General features: G+C 36.5%; 1 pseudogene; it reads right to left on the bottom strand.

Moving 5' to 3' along the window:
- Positions 1-12,027: 12,027 nt before the first annotated feature.
- On the bottom strand, positions 12,028-12,126 carry LOC132283118 (small nucleolar RNA R71; annotated as a pseudogene).
- Positions 12,127-12,338: the final 212 nt, after the last annotated feature.

Raw genomic sequence — 12,338 nt, 5'->3', positions numbered from 1 at the left:
TATATGGTATGACCATGACTTAGTACTTGATATAAATTAATTTGAGATCATTTGGACAACTTTTGAAATCTAGGGATTTAATTGATTTAAATTAATTAAATTCTATTTGATGATATCTTGCTTATCTTGCACTTTTGATTTGATATATGTAAAGACCATGATATGTTGCTTAGCATATATTAATTTGAGGTTATTTGAAATCTAGAGAATTTAATCACCTTGTTTAATTAAATTCTATCTAATGGCTCCATGGATCTATTGGTATTTTTAGAAGTTGTTTCTATATTCAAATCATGGACTTGAACTTGTTATGTATTCACTTGATTGTGTTTTGAGCACTGGACATCTTTGTTGTTATATTTATATTCATGAGAACATGTTTTCTTTATAGAATATATTGATGCCATGTGTAGTGAATTGCACACTTTGTAATTGACATTATGTATGTCATTTTAGAATTGAAACTCTAAGGCATGGATTGTGTGGTTTCAACCTACTTGTGCATGGAAGGTGTTTTCATGCATTATATAAGTTATGTACAAGTTGTGAACTTATTTGGTTTAATTTTGGAATCTTGGAACATTGTTGAGTTGAGATGGCTAGGGTTTGGCTCTAGTACAGGGACGTAAGTCCTCTAAGTCATTAAGACAGTGTGCACTTAGGGTGGTCTTCCCTGCAGGTTAGTGCCCGGAATAACCATTGAGGTCTCGGCAGAATTCTGAGCTTAGATGTCTAAGTCTTCCATTATTTGTTTTCGCATTCAATTCCAAGTTAACAATCATGTTTATATTGTAACTTGCGGTTTTAGTTATTGGCGATTTTGATGTTGTTAAGTACATCCATGTATATAATTTTAATGAATCATTTTGATGTTGTTAAATACATCCATGTATATGATTTTAATGAATCATTTTGATGTTGTTAAGTGCATCCATACTAAATTGATATAATTAGTTGATTTCACACTTTTAAATTTCTAGTTGATAACCTAGAGAACCTATGTCTTGATGTGTGGTATTAGATATTCTAATTATGCTAAATTTTTATATTTAGTTGATGTTGCATTTTAGACTTCAAGTTGATTACCTTGAGAATCTATATGTTGTTGCTTTATGTAAGCATGCTCCTATGTTGTTGCTTTGTGTAAGCATGACCCTATGTTGCTAAAATTGCATGAATGAGGTGATTGATGCTAGAAATGATCCTAGGTAGCTAGGATGCTCCTTGAGTCTCACATTTGACATAGACGTTAGGTGGAATGAACCACAATAATTAAATCATGCAAACTTGTAAAACGTAGGTCGATGCATGCTCATTTCCTACGAGTAGCTTTATGTTACTCACCCCTATGATACTGGGGCATATTTCAGGTACAAGAATCAAGGTTGTGATTCTCGTCATGCTTGACTTCATGATATATTATGAGAATATTAAAAAATGTTAAAGTTATTGTCTCACTATGTTTGCATCGGGTGTGGGAATTCCGTTTTGATTCTTCCGTAGGATCTCATTAATCATGCATGAAGTGTGGCCAAGGGCCAAATGGTAATTTCCAATCATTTGTTAATTTTGGTCTTCAAAATTTCCATTTCAAGTTCATTTTCGCCTTTTTGGCCGTTGGGGGGGGGGGGGTCGGATTTTGACTCAACCATTTCTGGGAGCTGCGGACCATTCCCACGTGCTCAAAATCACTTGTTACATTTGCGTGCATATTCGTTTCAGCCTAGAAGTGCATTTGGGGTCAAAAGTATGTTTGGTGCAAACTTACATTTTTTTCCGTTTTGAGCCTAAACTGAGCATAAGGGCATTTTGGGGTTTTCACTTGAAAAATAAAGTTTTCTTTTGGCATAGTTGGCTAGAAAACATGATTTTGAGGGTAGTTTCTTCTTTGTGTTTTTCTTAAAAAGGCGTAGAAAGTCCTCAAAATTGCATTTCAAGTCAGCATTTCAAGAGCAGCCTATAGGAGTTCGAGCGCTTTAAATGGGGAGTTTGAGCGCTCAAACTTTGGGCAGATTTCTTAGGGCAATTTTTGAGCACTCGAAGTCCTTGTTCGAGTGCTCAAAGTACTGTTCACGGGTGTGTGTGTCTTGGTTCAGCACTGCACCTCCGACTTCAAATCATCATAACTTCTTCATTTTAACTCCGAATTGGTCTGTTCTTGAGTCTAAATTGATCGCGTTGAAATAAGCTTTCCAATGGTACTAATTAGAGCTTTAGATTCTTCTTGTAACTCAAGATATTCAAGTTTTAGTAATGTAGTGTCTGTTTTTGGTTTGAACCGGGATAGGATTTCCTTTCCTTCGACTTCAGAACTTGATATCTTTGTCATCCGGACACCGAATCAAGTGATTCTTGAGTCTATCCTTATTAATTTTTTGTTTTCTTTCCAATGGTATGCACGGTGGCACCCATTTTAGTGTGGAATGACCATTTTGCCCCTAGGTTAATTTTTATCCGTTTTTGAAATGTTGCTTTCGTATTTTCTTCCTTTGGGTTTCGTAACCTTGTTGAGGGTCACATTGGTGTCTTAGAGGAGTGTTGTATCTCTAGAGACCATTGTTCTATCTTTTGCTTCCGCATTTTGGATCTGTTTTCGGTCATCAGAGGACATATTGGGTTGAAAAATCCAGGGTCGTCACAGGACAATAGTAGGATTCAAGGACCTACGACCATGCATGCACAATGCAAATCAAAACAATCAACAGCTCAACAAATAGCAAGTAGCAAACACTTCTCCTCCACAACAAGTCAATCAACAATAATGTGACGACCCTGGATTTTCTAACCCAGTGTGTCCTGTGATGACCCAAATTGGATCCAAAATGCGGAAGCAAAAGATGAAACAACAGTCTCTAAAGATACAACACATCTCTAAGACACCAATGTGACCCTCAACGAGGTTACGAAACCCAAAAGAAACAAATGCGGAAGCGGTGTTTAAAAAATGGACAAGAATGAACCTAGGGGCAAAATGGTCATTTCTAAGGTAAAAGTAGGTACTACTGAGCACACCATTCAAAAGAAAATGAAAAATTAATGACTTTAGATTCAAGAATCACTTGATTCGGAGTCCGAATGAGAAAGATATGGCTAATGGAAGAAGAAGGGGCAAAAAGGTCAAAAGGAGCCAACCCTAGAACATCTAACCTGTTACCAAGCCCTTCTAACCGGTTAGAAGGCCAAAAATCATGACAACAACACACACTAACCAAACACATATAACCATTTAGATGACCCCTTCTAACCGGTTAGATAGAAAAAAACAGTAGGTTCAGCAAAGAAAACTGGCAGTAAGGGGTTTTCTGTCAAAAATTGGGTTTTTGAGGGCCAAGATGACATTTTTTGGAAAAACACAAAGAAGAAACCCCCCTCAAAATCAAGTTTTCTATGCAATTATAGGAAGGAATTGAAAAAAACTCACTTTAAGATGCCCAAAATGCCCCTCCATGAAATCAGGTCATGAGGGTCCAAAAAGCTGCTAAATGCAAAACTGAAAGCTGAACTTCGTGAACGATTTCCGATACCAAGATGACATTTTCTAAGAAAACACGAAGAAGAAACACCCCCCTAAAATCACATTTTCTATTCAACCATATTGAAAGAGGAAAAATAAAACTACAATGAAAAGTCTAGAATGCCCCTACATCAGATTATGTAATAAAAACGCAAAATGAGTCCACAGAAGACTCAAATCACAAAGGATGAGGTTTTGCCTGGAAACGACCATGCACACAAACGTAACTTTCCTATTTAGACGTGTTACAATGGTCCATGGCTTAAAAATATAGCCGAAGCAAAATCCGACCCCCCATCGGCCAAAATGACAAAAATGAGACTTGGAATGAAAACTTGGAATTCAAAATTATGAAATGGTTCCAAAATACCATTTGGCCCTTGGCTACACTTCATACATAATTAATGAAACCCTATGAAAGAATCAAAATAGAATTCCCACACCCAATGCAAACATGGTGAAACAAAAACTCAATATTTTTCAATATTTTCATAATATTCCAAGAAGTCAAAAATCACATAGGATATAAATTACATGTCATTGGCCTTCGGCCTCATCTCATACATGTCAAATACATTATAAAGAATGCACTCATTTACACATTATATATATGGAATCAAATATACACATTTTGACAAAAAGGCTACAAATGGCATTTCAAGCCAACCTTTACAAGAACTAAAAACCTTTAAGTCTACAATCATCCAAGCAATGATGAACATTACGAACCAAGTCTTCGTACCTGAAATAGCCCCCTAGTAACTTCGGGGTGAGTAAACAAGTTTACTCGTAGAGAATGAGCATGCATCGACTCGATTTCTTTAGAGATTTTTAGACCAACATGAAACAATTCAAAAGGATCATGCCACCTAACGTCTATGTCAAGGTGAGACTCAGGGATCATCCTAAGCTACTCATGCAATTGAAATGAACTATGGCATACAAGTATACATGCTCAAGTATACTAAACAATGTCAAAACATGTTATACGACATTCAAGCATACATTTCAAGTATACTGAACCATATTAAAACAAATTATGCAACGTTTAAGCATATCCACTCAAGTATACATTAAATACGGAAAACTCATAAATCAAGTATACAAATACAAGTATACTAAGCCAAACAAGATATGCAAAAGACAAGTATACATTGCACAAGTATACTAAATGCAATCTAAACTCATGGAGCAAGTATACAAGTTTAAGTATACTAATTAGGATTCAAATATCCAAGTATGCATTAATTCTCAAGCTACAAGTAATCCATGATTAACAACTTGAAATTAAATGCAAAAACAAATAGTGGAAAGACTAGGACATTCGGTCGTTAAACCAAGCAAGTATTTTCGGGTAATTACGACCCACAAGGTACCACCTAGTGCGCACTTATGACTTAGAAGACTCTTGTCTCCGTACTAGAGCCAAACCCTAGCCATCACATAATTTATGTCCTCACAAGCTTCCCAAAATCAATAAGTTCAAAACTTATACAAAATCAAATGCAAGTTACCACCTTCTATGCACAAATAAGGTTGAATCCATACAATTCATGTCCTAGAATTTAAGTCTAAATAGCATATGATAAGTCATGTCCTCAATATGCAATTTATACATAAATCAAGAATATTTTACAACCATTGAGCCACATTACCATCCTAAGCCACAAGCACTAAATAAGCTTCAATTTAGTAACTTGTTTCCAAGGTAAACAATTGTAATATTCTAACAAGCTATATACATACCCAAGATATATTTAAACAAGCTTTGCAAATTAATGATATTCTATATCGTGTTAAGTCCAATTACCATTTTGAGAGGCCACAAGTACTAATTATACATCAAGTTAGTAGCATGCTCACAAGGTAATTAGAATACTACATTTTAAGAGATTTTCAACCCAATCATGGAAAGTCTCTAGATTTCAAATCTATCCTAAATAACCTCAAATTAATATATGTTAAACAACATAGCATGCTAATTACATATATCAAATCAAAAGAGCAAAATGAGCAAGACATCATCATATAGAATTTAATTAATTTAGATTAATTAAATCTCTAATTTTTCAAAAGTTATTCAAATGATCCCAAATAAATATATAACAAGGACTAAGTTATGGCCGTGCCATATATCAAGTCAAAAATGGAAAACAAGTAAGGTACAATTAAATTCAAATGGCTCCAATTAATTATATAACAAGGATCAAGTGAAGGCCATGCCATATACCAAGTCAAAAGTGAATTATATGCAAGTTACAACAATCATTAATTTCTCAAATTAACATTAAAACATGCATATCACTTGTATTCCATTACAAAAGCAATCAAAATAACTTAGAAAATAAACTATAACACCCCCCACCTCACTAGAGAAGAGTCTCTCTAGAATCCAAGGCAAATCAACACAAAATGGCAAACCCTTCAAGGGTTATGTAGAGAAGGATGAGGGTAACAAAAAGTATTCCCAAGGTTAAGCTTGGAAATCAATGGAAGGCACTCAAAAATCAAGGTGAAAACTTAAGGCTCTAAGCTTCTCTAATGGTGGCTAGGGTTTTTGGTGAGGAAGATAATGAGACAATGAAATGAAGTGTGAGTGGAGGAAATAGAAATCCTCCACTCACTATGTGATCTTACACCATGGTCAACACACACAAGTTTGGTCAATTACACTAAACCCTTCTTTAAAACCATAATCCCAAAGTGGCCCAAAAATAATTTGCAAGACTAAATTGTGAGCCTACACTTGTCACTAATCAATGGCTCCTTCTTAGGCTTAATCTCAAGTCTACACTTGTCAACCATCTAAGCCAACAAGTGCACTAATCCTAGGCCAATAAATGGGTAAATCTCCACCCTCCAAATGTCACAAGATGATGCATTCAAGTCACTCCACCCCAATGCCAACAAGTGGCACCATGAGAATGTGACACTTGTCACATTTTCTAAAAATTACAAAAGGTCCTTTTCCAAAATATCTTCTAAATTAAATTTCAAAATGGTCCCTAAGACGAAAAATAATTACTTTATGTAATTACACTAAAACCCCACAAGTTAAGAATAATTACATTAAAGTATGCATTCATACCCTTTACAAGAAAAGTAAAAATACACATGGCATGGAATTTAAATATCATGGATACACGCAAAACCAGAATCAAATCCGAACACGAAAAGTGAGGTTGTGCAAGGAAAAAGGATAAACGAGAAAAAGACGAAAAGTGAATAGTGTCCGGAAAATAAAAAATGTGAAAATGACACAATCCTCAAAGGAAGTTGTCAATCCAAGGAAAAGAGTCTCGGAAATCATTCCAGAGCACTCGTGATGACATCAAGCGATGAAAAACCGAACATAGAAAAAAAAAGACTACGATAAAAAAAATATCCGTAAAAATTTGAGAAAAAGGAAAGGAAGAAAAAGACCGGGTCATTACAAATAAGCATCCACATACATTGATCCCATACTCCCATATTTTTCAACAAATGCAAGAAATAAATTACCTCCACGCAGGCCAACGATAAACAATGAAAATAAATTACCTCCACGCGGGCCGACGATTTAACTAAGCAAGAGGAGTTAGAATAGCTCACAAAGGGTCCTTAAGTAACTTCAAAATATTTTTAACTTTTTGCTTTGCTTGGCTTTGCAATTTTTTTATTTTTGTTTTTTATGCTTTGCTTAGCTTAGCTTAGCTTGCTTCTTTGCTTTGAAGTTCCTTTGGTTTGCTTTCCTTGGCTCCAAGTACCTACCCAATCAAGAACAAACACAATAAATAAATAAAGTAAAATAGAGTAAAACAAGATCAAAGGAGTACTAATTCATAATTAATTCCAAATACGACAATGCTAATCCCCGGTAACGACGCCAAAACATGGCAACGTCACTTGCATATGCCAAAATAGATGTGTTTGTGATAAAATGTGGCCAAGTTGAAATTTGTAAAATGCCACTACCACTACTAACTACTACTAATGTAGCAAGAGTGAGTAGGGATCATCCCAAGGGAAAAACAAGGTACTTCGGAATCAATGTTAGATTAGTAGGTCGAATGATTAAAAGAGGAGTTTGTTGGTTGAGTTATACTACAATTTAAGCTAAAGTAATGCAATGTAAAACAACTAAACAAATGAGGTGTAGAGAATGAGAGAGGGTTCTTGGGACATAGAGTTCGCCACTAAGCCTTGCCTTACTAGACATTCAATATTTGATATATTAGGGGGATTATATGTTATAAAAGAAGTGTATGCCATTAATTAAAATATTAAACATGGATGGCCAAGTAAGCATACATTGTCTAATCAATCTAGTGAATAGCACAATATATCAAATTAAGCCATTAACCCTTTCATAATCCCACAATTAATGCACACACAAGAATCAAGAGAAATATACTACTTATACTCAGAAGCATGGATCATCAAACAACAAGAATGAATTATCCACCTATCTGGGAAATTAAAGCAATTACACTACAACTATACTAATGACATGAAAATTAAACTAATTAAGCTAAGGAGGTATCACAATCTATCAAGAAATATGTATAATCCATCAAATAAACCACAAGAGTAATCCATTAAACACCACACATTGACCAACACTAGATTTATAATTCCAACACACATAGACATGCATCAAACTCATAAAATCTAGAGATAAGCATATGACCATTCATTCTAACATATATAGACATATGAATAGAACATTGTATGTGGAGGAAGTTTGTTAATTGTTGATTTATTATAAAGGTGAAGTGTTTGTATTATTGCTTATTGTGTTACATTATGCATGCATGGTCATAGATCATTGAGACCCACTCTTGTCCCTTTAAATTTTCATCTTGAATTCATTATTCGAAATCCTAGGGGAAGAGGTAGTTCTAGTCAATCCATTTCATCAATGGAAGGACACAATGAGGACCATGTGGAGGACCTTGGTCACATAGACTAACAAGGTATCCCCCATCCCAATGTGCATCATGATAACATGCAAGTACCATTAGGCATGCCAAGGCCATATGGTACCTATAGCATTGATGTTGTTAATAGGGGTATTTTGAGACATTGGAGATGTTGGTTTTGCTGTATTGAGGATTTGGGGCCTTAAACATAACGGTACCTATAGCATTGTTGTCAGAGTTTTGGGATTGGCTAGGATGGTCTGGCCAGACATCTTTGGACCATATCTCAACTCTCACAAAATGTTGGTCTCCGTAGTGTTTTTGGTAATGATCATTTTTGACATTGATATCATTTGTATCGAGAGGTTTCATGGGTAGACCTAGTGGGGGGCAGGTTATGAATTAGTGCCTTATACTGTCATGTTACCATACAAAGTTGTGTGTTATGGGCGAGTACTAGTTGCCGTCGATGCTACCTTACTGACGAGTAAGTGTGAGCGGGCACTAGGTACTGTCATTGCTACCACACATTCGAGTACGTCGTGGGCGAGTTCTGGTCGCTATTCGTACTGCCACGTTGTGTTTGTTCTGTACCTTGATTCGATATGTGGTTTCTTGGAGTCCTTTTGGTGGTTATTTTTGGATCAGTTTGATGGTTCATCAGGAGGAATGCTTTTGGTTGTTTCCTTCTATTCCCTTGTCTGACCTTGGGTTCTCTGTGTGAGTTCTGACTTGTCGTGTGGCCATGTGGTCATTTTGCCTTCGAGATGTTGTCTTGTCATGAGTACGTGGGTGCAAATGACATTGGTTTGTGTGTTCCTTTCAGCTTTGAGGTCACTGGTATGGCGTGTTGTGTGGGGTACTCGGAGATGTACTCTGTAGTTATCCTAGTTTCATTTTCTGTTTCGTTGGGCTAGATTTCGGGGACGAAATCCCTTTAAGGTGGGAAGGCTGTAATGACCTGGATTTTTCGGATAAATTTTTTTCCGTTGTCTTTTCCCTTCTGAGTTTGGTTTCTTGTTGATTAGTGTCGTCTCGAGTGCTCTAGAGTGATTTCCAAGACTCTTTTCTGTGGATTAACAACTTCCTTTGAGGACCGAGTCAATTCTGCACTTTTCGTTTTTCGACACTATTCACTTTTTGTCTTTTCCCTATTTTATCTTTTTCCCTATTTCGTCTTTTCCTCGTTTGTCACTTTGTTTGCGTAACCACACTTCTTGTGTTCAGAGTTGGTTTCTGTCTTCGCGTATCTTCATTCTCAATGATTTCTATGAGATACGTATCTTTACTTTCGTGAGAAAGTACTCTGGTTGCTCCCGGTGTCCATAGGGGCATAAATGCAAAGTTCTTTGGAAACTTTTTCTTTTCTTGGGGTTTTTTTCATAAATATCTTTTGAAGATATTTTATTTCAGGGGTATCTAAGAAAATATCTTTTGAAAGATATTTTCATTCTGGGGCAGTTTCGCAGTTTTCACTTTTTGGAGGGGTCATTGTGCAATTAATTAAAGTTATTGCTCCATGCCTTGTTTTGAGCCTAGATCCTTGTATGGGATTCATTTTCACATTTCGTTGAGTCGCGGACTCTTAGAATGCTCCTATGTTGTTGCTTTGTGTAAGTGTGCTCCTATGTTGTTGCTTTGTGTAAGCATGACCCTATGTTGCTAAAATTGCATGAATGAGGTGATTAATGCTAGAAATGATCTTAGGTTGCTAGGATGCTCCTTGAGTCTCACCTTTGACATAGACATTAGGTGGAATGAACCACAATGATTAAATCATGCAAACTTGTAAAACGTAGGTCGATGCATGCTTATTTCCTACGTGTAGCTTTATGTTACTCACCCCTACGATACTGGGGCATATTTCAGGTACAAGAATCAAAGTTGAGGTCTTCATTATGCTTGGATGGTTTGTGGACTTGGAGACTTCCATTTTTGTGAAAGTTGGCTTGGAATGCCAATTGTAGTCTTATATGTCAACATGTGTACATGAGTACACTCTTTACGATGTATTTGACATGTATGAGATGAGGCCGGAGGCCAATGACATGTAAATTGTATCCTATGTAAATTTTGACTTCATGGAATATTATGAAAGTATTGTAAAATATTGAGTTTTTGATTCACCATGTTTGCATTGGGTGTGGGAATTCCATTTTGATTCTTCCATTAGCATTCATTAACCATGTATGAAGTGTGGCCAAGGGCCAAGCGACATTTTGAAACCATTTCATAGTTTTGAATTCCAAGTTTTCGTTCCAAACTTCCTTTTTGGCATTTTGGCCGTTGGGGGGTCACATTTTGCATCGGCCATATTTTTAGGCCATGGACCATTGTAGCACATCTTACTAGGTAAGTTACATTTGCGTGCATGGTCGTTTCTGGGCAAAGCTTTCTCTTTGGTGAAATGTGCCTCCTACGGACTCATTTTACACTTTTGTTGCATTTTCTGACCTAAGGGTATTTTGGAAATTTTATTTGCGAAATAAACTCCATTATTCAGATGGTTAAATAGAAAATATGATTTTAGGGGGGGTTTCTTTTTCGTGTTTTTCCAGAAAATGCCATCTTGGCATCAGAAATCGCATCCGAAGTTCAGCTCTCAGTTTTTAAATTTAGCAGCTTTTTGGACCCTCTGGACCAGTTTTCTTGGGAGGGCATTTTGGGCATTTTGCATTGCGTATTTTTTGATTTTTCTTCTATTTCATCTAGAAAACTCAATTTTGAGGGGGGTTTCTTCTTTGAGTTTTTCCAGAAAATGTCATCTTAGCCCTCAAATTTTCATTTTTTTTGGAAAAACCCCTACTGCCAAGTTTTTTGGGCTGCCCATTCTGCCTCCTTCACATGTAAATGGTTACGAGGGGTTTCGTAACTGGTTACATGTGCATGGGCAGTGTGTTTCTCATGATTTTTGGCTTCCTAACCGGTTAGGAAGGTCTCCTAACCGGTTAGATGTTCTTGGTTGCCATCTTTTTGACCGTTTTACCCCTTCTTCTTCCGTAAGCCATATCTTCTTCATCTGGACTCCGAATCAAGCGATTTTTGAGTCTAAGTTCATTGATTTTTCATTGTCTTTCCAACGGTGTGCTCGGTGGCACCCACTTTTAGGCTGGAAATGACAATTTTTCCCCTAGGTGCATTCTTGTCCGTTTTTGAAATGTTGTTTCTGCATTTGATTCCTTTGGGTCCCGTGACCTTGTTGAGGGTCACAATGGTGTCTTAGAGTCATGTTGTATCTCTAGAGACCATTTTTTGTCTTTTGCTTCCGCATTTCGGACTCATTATCAGATCATCTTTCGGTTCATCATTGACGCACCGGGTTGAAAAACTTGGGCCATCACACAAACCATTCAAATGCTTCCTAATTATCATGGACTTTCACGTGAAGAACCTTACAAACATTTGGATGAGTTTCTTGAAGTATGTTCCATCGTAAAATATACGGACATGCCGGAAGAGGTCTTAAGGCTTAAAATTTTTCCATTCACCCTTAAAGACAAGGTAAAATATTGGTTTAACACTCTTAGGCCTTTTTTCAATAACTTCTTGGACGGAAATACAATAAGAGTTCTTGAAGAAGTACTATCCGGTTTCTAAGACCAATGCCATGAGAACCTCAATTCGAGAATTTTCACATGGGGATGGAGAAACATTTCATGAGGCATGGGAACGCTTCAATGAATTGCTTAGGAAGTGTCCACATCATGACATGCCCAAATGGCAATTAGTTCAATATTTCTTTGAGAGCTTATCGGACAATTACAAAGGCATGGTTGATGCTTCCATGGGTGGCTCTTACATTGATAGGCATGAGGATGACGTGTGGCATCTTTATGACAACAAGAGTGAAAATTCTTTGCATCGTACTTTATCTTCAAAGAATGGTAAAAATTCTAGTGGTAGGAAGAGTGTTGGCCTACATC

Source organism: Cornus florida, unplaced genomic scaffold (genome assembly GCF_030987335.1).
Source record: "Cornus florida cultivar Cherokee Brave unplaced genomic scaffold, ASM3098733v1 CherokeeBrave_3.0.0_Hap2_Chr01, whole genome shotgun sequence".
Taxonomy (NCBI): domain Eukaryota; kingdom Viridiplantae; phylum Streptophyta; class Magnoliopsida; order Cornales; family Cornaceae; genus Cornus; species Cornus florida.
Note: the sequence above shows the minus strand (reverse complement) of the source record. Positions and strands in the feature narration are given on the sequence as shown.